The 8,690-nt window shown below is 37.7% G+C and overlaps 1 pseudogene; it reads right to left on the bottom strand.

Annotated features, from left to right (window-relative positions):
* Positions 1-4,054: 4,054 nt before the first annotated feature.
* Positions 4,055-5,158, bottom strand: LOC147442726 (uncharacterized; annotated as a pseudogene).
* Between the last annotated feature and the right edge of the window lie 3,532 nt (positions 5,159-8,690).

Raw genomic sequence — 8,690 nt, 5'->3', positions numbered from 1 at the left:
AAAGATGTAGACAACAAAAATGCTTGAAGGGGAGAGAATTTTGCAAAGGTTTCAAACCACACCATCTAGCTTTCAGGTTATGAATGAAGGGTCATTTCTCTTCAAGATTGAGAGTACCATAAATGAGAGTATAAGGTATCATGTCAGCTTCAAAATAAATTATTGTGATTGTCCGGATTGGAGCAGCCAGTGTAAGCATCTTAATGGTGTTCGAATGATAGTACTGACTCACTTTTCTCGTTTGAAATAATTTCTACATGGTGCACATGAAGACTCATTCAACATCTACAAAGATGCCATGCATCATGATTTTGAAGCGCATGAAAGTGACAATGATATACAAGAGAGGGAAGATGACGTGGTGGATCTCATCAACCACCTTAAGGATGCACTGTCAACTATACAGAAAAAGGTATATTCCAAGGATCCCAATGAGATTGAAGTCATCAGGTTATAGTTGCAAAACATGAAAGGGACACTCTCAACATTTGTGATCCCTACAAATATTGATCTCCCTACCACAGGAAGTATTAGACGAATACAGGCCCCCGTTACAGCAACTTGGCTTGGTCATGGTGTACCACTAGTTCACACAAATGAAGAACAACAAAGCATAGATCTTGATGGAGCTAGCCAACCTTCCAAACCATTGCGTCAATCGGGCCAACTCAAATGCAAGCACCAAAGGGGTAGATCTTGTGTCCGTTCTAATAAACGGCCCCATATTTGGTGTCCACATTGTTGCACCAAGACCTTGCTAGTGGATTCCCAAATCACGCCCACATGTCACACGTGTCATGCTCTCCTCCCAGTAAAGCCTATGCACATCAAAGAAAATGTCATACAATCTCTAGTGGGCCAAGTGATTCGCGTTTGTAATGAAGCTAAGAGTTTTGGGGGGGTGATCTCTTCTTACCAATCTGGTGGTACAAAAGATGTTGAGTATTGCTTTACACTTACCCGAGAAAATGGGGAACAACTACTAGGCATCAAAGCTTTCATCATCAGAATGCTACTTTTGTATTCCTCTAGTCGAAGCCATGTAATGACGTATTTATGACAATTCTTTTTCAAGCTTCTTTTTATACAAGCGGTAAATTTGACAAGTTTTATTCAATTTTGATTTAAAATAAACATTATTCGTATGTTGAGATTACATTAATGGCAAACAAATCTAAATTTCTAACTCTCTGCCATAAAAGTAATCTCTGCACAATGTGTAGAGATTGCTTTTTCTCCAGAGAGTATCAATTAGCAACTCTATGGAAAAAAGTAATCTCAACACATTGTACTGAGATTACTATTTTTCCAAGTAGTGGCAAACAAATCAAAATTCCTTACTCACTGAAAAAAGAAACTCAACACATTGTGTCGAGAATACTTTTTTTCTCGAGAGTTAGAAATTTTGTTATGTTTGCCACTACCTGGAAAAAAAGTAATCTCAGCACAATGTGTTGAGATTTATTTTTTTACAGAGAGTTGCTAATTGATACTCTTTGGAGAAAACGTAATCTTTGCACATTGTGTTGAGATTACTTATTTTCTCGAGAGTTAGAAATTTTGATCTGTTTGCCACTACCTGGAAAAAAAGTAATCTCAGCACAATGTGTTGAGATTACTTTTTTTACAGAGAGTTGCTAATTGATACTTTCTATAGAAAAAATAATCTTTGCACATTGTGTCGAAATTACTTATTTTCTTGAGGGTTAGAAATTTTGATCTATTTACCATAAAAGTAATCTCAAATGTGGCAAGGTTAGTTTTATGGCACAGTGGAGTGTGAGTTGTTTCCAAATTTATCTGACAAGTTGGACACAGAGTGACATTTATACCAAAGCAAGGAGTGAGTACGGACATTCATACTACTAAAGTAGACACTTGATTGTTGATAGGTGGAGATCTTGCTCTAATTATACCTACTACAACTAGAGGTGGAGATCTTGCTCTCATTATACTTACTATATCTTAGTCATCATGTGGTTTACAGATCATGTATATTGTTTTTCATATACAATTTATCTTCAAGATCTATGATTCTTATTTTTGTGGTTGGAGTTTACGTCTTGTGGTAAATCTCTGACATAAGACGACTTAGGTATGAACATAAGCACCTAATATGTTGTTAGAGGTGAACAATACAAAAATATATAGAGACTTGACAACGATGAAAACAAACCAGGCTCTGATGCTGAGTGACAAGCATGGAATCTACATGTGAACATAGTGTGCATGTGTGTACGTGTATGTGTCAGATTTAGCTCAAGACACTCAAAGCCAATCTTGAGCCTTCAGTCGTCTCAAGTTCCTCATGGGACACATAGGAATTACATCGGAGTAAAAGCTTCCTCTTTATGTTTATTGACCTTTTACATAGCATAGCCTTGCTTTAGCATAAGATACTCAAAAATATCACGAGACTAGGTTCTACAAGCAGCAAAAGAATAAGATATGACCCTGAACAACTCAGATATCTGTTGAAAATTCTATAAAAAAGTGTTCCATAAGCCTGAATCAATTAATCAAGTCTAGACATGACATGACAATATCCCATGTAAGTGAGATTCGCAACTTTGTAGCCTGCTGCAAATTACAACACACACAAAACACTATAGAGACTTGACAATGATGAAAACAAACGAGGCTCTGATGCCGAGTGACAAGCATGGAATCTACATGTGCACATAGTGTGCCTGTGTGTACGTGTATGTGTCAGATTTAGCTCAAGACACTCAATGCCAATCTTGAGACTTCACTCGTCGCAAGTTCCTGATGGGACACATAGGAATTACATCGGAATAAAAGCTTCCTCTTTATGTCAATTCACCTTTTACATAGCATAGCCTTGCTTTAGCATAACATACTCAAAAATATCACGAGAGTGGGTTCTACAAACAATAAAAGAATAAGATATAACCTTGAAAAACCCAGATATCTGTTGAAAATTCTATAAAAAAGTGTCCCATAAGTATGAGTGGATTAATCAAGTCCAAACATGACAATATCCCATGTAAGTAAGATTTTCAGCATTGCAGCCTGCTGCAAATTACAACACACGCAAAAAAAGACAAACTCCATCAACATATTTCTTCCCTGTTGATGTCTTCATTCATGGCATTTGTTCATTTAAGACGGACAAAAGTATTTTTTGAATCCAAGTTCAATAGCAGGCAGGCACCTCCTTGTTGCATTTCATAGCCTCCCCAAGGAAGAGAGGCACCAAGACCAAAAGATGCACCATTAACAGCACCAACAGTCATCTCAACCCAAGTATCAATGTATTGTGGGTGCGCGCACACACACACACACATGAAAAATTGTTTTTGATCTAAATCTCATTCAAAAGAGCAAAAATTTAAAGTAACCAGCTCTCGAGTTGCACGTTTTTATCTCCTTATTTGCTACACACACACACACACATGCAAAGCAATTTAAAATCAATGGCTATAATGAATATAAAACAGAAAAAAAGCTGCACTCCGCAATCAAGAAATCATCGCAACACATTTTGCATCCTGTTGAAATCCATCACAAAAAAACCTCAAAACTTGTTAAATATAACCTTCCTCACTGATTCATTAAGAGATTCCTTAGCTAGGCAAAATCCAAGGCCCAACGGACATTGCAATGTCAAGAACACGCACATTGAGCTCCATTGATAGGTCCAAAATCAAGCTGACTCAATAAAGAGACAAAGACTTGACTCAAGCAAAAGCAGCAGCCCATAGCAAAGATACTCTGAAGAGAACTGGCTATTCATGCTATCTCTAGCACCATACATGTGCATCCCTGATACATAATGCCCGTACATAAGAGATATCACAACAAGTTTCTCTTCATATTAACATCGATACAAAGTGGACCAAAATGTAGATATAGATAAGATTTGTTGACATAATCATCGATACAAAGTAGCCCATGACAACTTCCAAAGTTTTCTATTAATAAAAAAAAGGTAAACACAAAAAAGACCTAAACCATGGCCTATCCAAGTGTGACCTCACCCAAAGCCTTGTTCAACCAGACATTGAGTTTCCGTCTCGTGAACTCGACCTCTTCATGCGCAAACCAATTCTTTTTTTAACTGAAAAAAAACACACAACATTAGAAAGCAAAAAAGTAATGAGAGTTCACACTATAATGAGTGCTTCAATTAAGACCAGCAATTACCAAATTTCCTTGAGGATTTTGATCTTTAAGAATATTCTTTATCAATAAACTCATTGCTGTCATCACATAATAACCACAGTCTGTAGAATTTGGCTATCGAGGACACTATAGCCAACAAACATGTGTATAAGTCAAAAACAGAAAATTCAGTACACAATGTAATAGCACACAATACTAAATTGTGCCCTAAACCTGTGTAGTGAGGAGTTCACAAGCTTCCCGAGGATCTTCAAGTTCTTCTTTGACTTGAAGGTTTGAACAATGCTTACTAAAATGCTTTAGTACTCTTCAAACACAAGCAATCAATTAATTGAAATTATGCAAACAATTTGACCATTATGTTTGAACCAAAAACAATGCATACCTAGACACGTGTGGTAAGAGTCTTTCCATGCAGACAATCGAAAGTGAATCAAAGAGAAGTATAGCTGATTGTCGTGGAGAAAGAGTAGGTATGCGTATGAGATGGGCATTGTAAAATGCCACAAGAACCCAATGTGATCTATATAAAGAACACACATTTAGACTTGAATCTTCGACAGTTTTGATACTACGATAATACATAAAAGTAAAGCATCCATACCTATCCAAAATGGGAAAGAAGGTAAATATGTGATATCCTAAATCAGGTGTCCCAAATAAATTGCTTTAGAAACGTATGATCTCCTATAGCACGCTCAGAGACAAATGGGAATTATAAGTTGTCTACCCACCACACAACTGAGAGAACATCGGGCGGCAATATGCTTTCCATCCACCTATGAAGCATGAGATACACAAGTGAACAAAGCAAAAAAAATAAAAATTTACTTAGGCATAAAGTTTTTTTTCTCACAATGCAAAAAGGTTTATCATCTTTGTTGAAGCCTCAAGATCTAAAACATCATCAATGACATGGGCATCTAACCCCGACTCAAGCCCAACTTGTGAAGACCGCAAAACAAAAGTAACTCCCTTCATTAGTAACACACCTATCCAAGAACTGATCCATATTGCAGTGATCGATCTCACACACAAGGCGATCATGGCTCACCAAGAAATAAATGTTCTCTACATGCGCAAAGCTAGAGGTCGATGATGAAACCGGCTACAATAACAATCAAATTATAACTTGAATAAATGTAAAAAATTGTCACTAGAAAGAGAACAAAAGCGTGTAGTTAAGGAAAGTAAACTTTTGATGGCAGAATCATCATTTGAAACTTTAATGCCCTCTTTGTCATCCCTCTCATTTTCCTCTCGAGGAATGTAAGCGTCATGTGGAACTCCATTAGCACGAGGTTTGTACCCGCGCTTTATTTTTTCCTCTAACTTTGCTATCCTACATGGCATTTCTGCTTCTCATGCGGACTTTTGTGCTTCAATCCATGCCTCTTCCCACTCTATCTGTGATTTTCCTTCTTTGTCAAAGACTCTTTCCCACTCTTTGGTTGCCCACATTTGTAAGTCTTTGTGAAACTTTCTTCGTGCCGCCCTAACTTTATATGCAATATCTCCAAACCTTGTAATGCATGAGCGTTTAGATCTAGGAGACACTGGTCATGGTGACCGTTCACTGGTTTTAGGTCACCCTGTTGGGTGCTCTGGAATGGGAATATTTGTGATTTTTCGCACATTATTTACATGCCTAATAAGAAGACATCACCTTTCGTAAGAAACCTTTTGGTCAATACATGTTTGTGATGCATGACGCTCACGAATAACCTTCCCATTTGTTCCCATAACCTCAATGAATGGAGACAATTCCTGACAATGAAACAAAAAACAACATTCAATTTTTCTAATCCCTATTACATGCTTCAAAACCCCCATATCTCCAAAGACACACGTAATTTACGTCGACATTGTGTGGAATTCTGAGAAAAGTGAGCTCGTAGACATACCTAATGATTTTCCATCTTATTGTAGAAGTACTACACCCTAGACTTACCTTGAGTTGAAGCCACAAATATTGTAATCTCTACACACCTTTGAAATGCCGGTGAAAGTAATCTCTGCACAACTTTGAAATTACTCACAATCGACCCACACCTTTGATGTAGTCTTTGCACACCTATGAGAGATTTCAGTAGTAATGCAAGAAAGGAATTACACTGCACACCTTTGCAATTACTCACAATCGACCCACACCTTTGAAATTACATTGCACAACTTCCAAATTACTCACAATCGACCCATACCTTTGATGTAACCTCTGCACACCTATGGAAAATTTTAGTAGTAATGCAAGACCCCTACACCTTGCACACATTTGAAAGTTTGACCATAAGTGAGGATGGGCAAGCTCTACTCACGAATCCGGACCTGTATGGAGTGGCAAGCAAGTTTACAAAGAGCTTCCCACCTGGTTTTTTAGACCTGGTTTGAGTGAGGAATGATTACGAACAGGTAATCTCGGACCTAGCTTGCATAGTTTTTCGTGAGCAGATCAATGTTGGTATAATTCATGATCAAAGCAATTTTTCGTGAGCAGGGCAGATCCTTGAGGGTAATTCCTTTCCCTGGTTGGTATACCACGCACTAACGCACAGTGTAGCAGGTTAGCAGAACGCGGTGGCTAGTAGGAAGTGCATCATAGAAGGTAATCTCGGCTCTGCTCAGGTCGTGAGGCTCTGTTAAGGTCGCACAAGCTATGAAGCAGCAGGTCGTGCAGGTTAACAGGTCGAGCAGGAAGACTCGGTAGAGCTTTACGTGTAGGCTTTCAGATTTGGGCGCATAGAGCTATGCATCATAACTCGAATGCATGCCCATCGCTTTCCCTCTGGACTCTGGGTCCCCAAAATTTTAAATTCTCCTGAATCAAAATGAACGGCCAATTTTATCACCGCCATAGATCCCTTGAGCTGGACCACCCCGTGTTACATATATACAAGGGATGAGAAGGGAGTCAGGACTCGGGAGGAATGGGGGTTTTGGTGCAATGGAAACGGCACGTGAGGACGTATTCATGGTCAGCGCCAGTGCCCCTAGTAATGATGATACAAGCTGGCATTCATGACTTTGTCATGTAGCTGGTTGAGGCGGGCCAACTGTAGGGCGAGAGCAGGAAAATGTGTTTGAAAGCTAGCTAGCATGTGCACGTTCCCTCCAGCAAGAGGACCGAGGTGGAACGACTTCTTAAAAATACAAATCTGGTTAAAATAGAAAATATCCAAAGACTGTTCACCAAACGCTTGTAGCAATTAAATGGAAAAAGGAGAGCATTGAAAATCTCCCAGGTTTTAGTGAAAATTTTGGGGGTTTTACCTGTTTGTGCACTAAATTTCTCCAAATTTTCCCGGTTTCCATCAAGGTGACCCTCCAGACTCCAGATTAGTAGGAAATTTTCAATTTCTGTCCTTTAAAAATACACCAAATGCTGGTTTTCTGCAAACACTGTATGAAAACTTGATGACAATGTATAGATACTCCACTTTCCGATATTTTCCAAGAGGGAGGATTTCATTCCACAAGTCTACTACTCTCCACTAGGGCTTGCAAAATACATTTTTATTTTCTTAACCGATGAAGACAATTAGTACAGGCTTCTTCTCTCGACCCTTACATAGATAATGATGACAATATATAGCATACATAGACATAGAGATGTACATACGTCAACGTGGCATTTGAACTGAAAAGGCCGTATGTACTATTGGCATCAGCATCGGATATTCTCGAAGTTTGAAAATTCCATCTCGCTCAAAGAACTCATAATACCCTCAAAAAGCATGACTCAAGAAAGACCAAGGTTTAGTGAAATTCCACACAATTTACCTCTCACTTTTAAATTTGAACGTGAGATCTTGTTCAGATAAATGCCTAAACATTCATGTGGCCTCTCAACGATATGCATTGTTGATAGAGGATGTTGATGACAACATACAATATAGACAAAAAGATACATATTTTTGGTATCTATAGTTGATGAAAACATACAATATACACAAAGATAAACATCTCTTACCTCCTTATATATGTCATCCTACGTGATATCTACATATATAGATTCAAAGATGGCAAAAGATACTCTGGTAGGTAAGCACCACTAGCTATTATTGGCATTGTCCTTTGAAATTCTTGAATTTCAAAACTTATCTACGCGTAATATTACATATGCATCCATGAATATAATAGTAGATATTGAGTTATATAGGTGATTTTCATATAGAGTAACATTATAGTACGTCACATTATTAATATCATCATTGAAGGTGTGATATGCATCTATCATATATACATAATAATAGATATCCAATTATATGAGTGATATTCATACCCTATTCATATAGAGTTACATTACTAGTATTTATATATTGTCATATATATCATATATAGTTTTTATTAGATACATGCACCAATTATATTTTACTATATACATCTTGTCAAGTGGATAACGACCTAATATCCTTGCTCAAGGTATACAAGTTATATATAGAGATAGATAGGCATACATATTTTAGGTATCTATAGTTGATCATGACGACATACAATAAATAAACAAAGAGGAATATCTCTTAGTTGCTTATATCCATCATCCTACT

This window comes from Adiantum capillus-veneris, chromosome 14 (genome assembly GCF_014529385.1).
Source record: "Adiantum capillus-veneris isolate H3 chromosome 14, ASM1452938v2, whole genome shotgun sequence".
NCBI lineage: Eukaryota > Viridiplantae > Streptophyta > Polypodiopsida > Polypodiales > Pteridaceae > Adiantum > Adiantum capillus-veneris.
The sequence above is the reverse complement of the archived record's forward strand: the minus strand, read 5'-3'. Positions and strand labels throughout refer to the sequence as shown.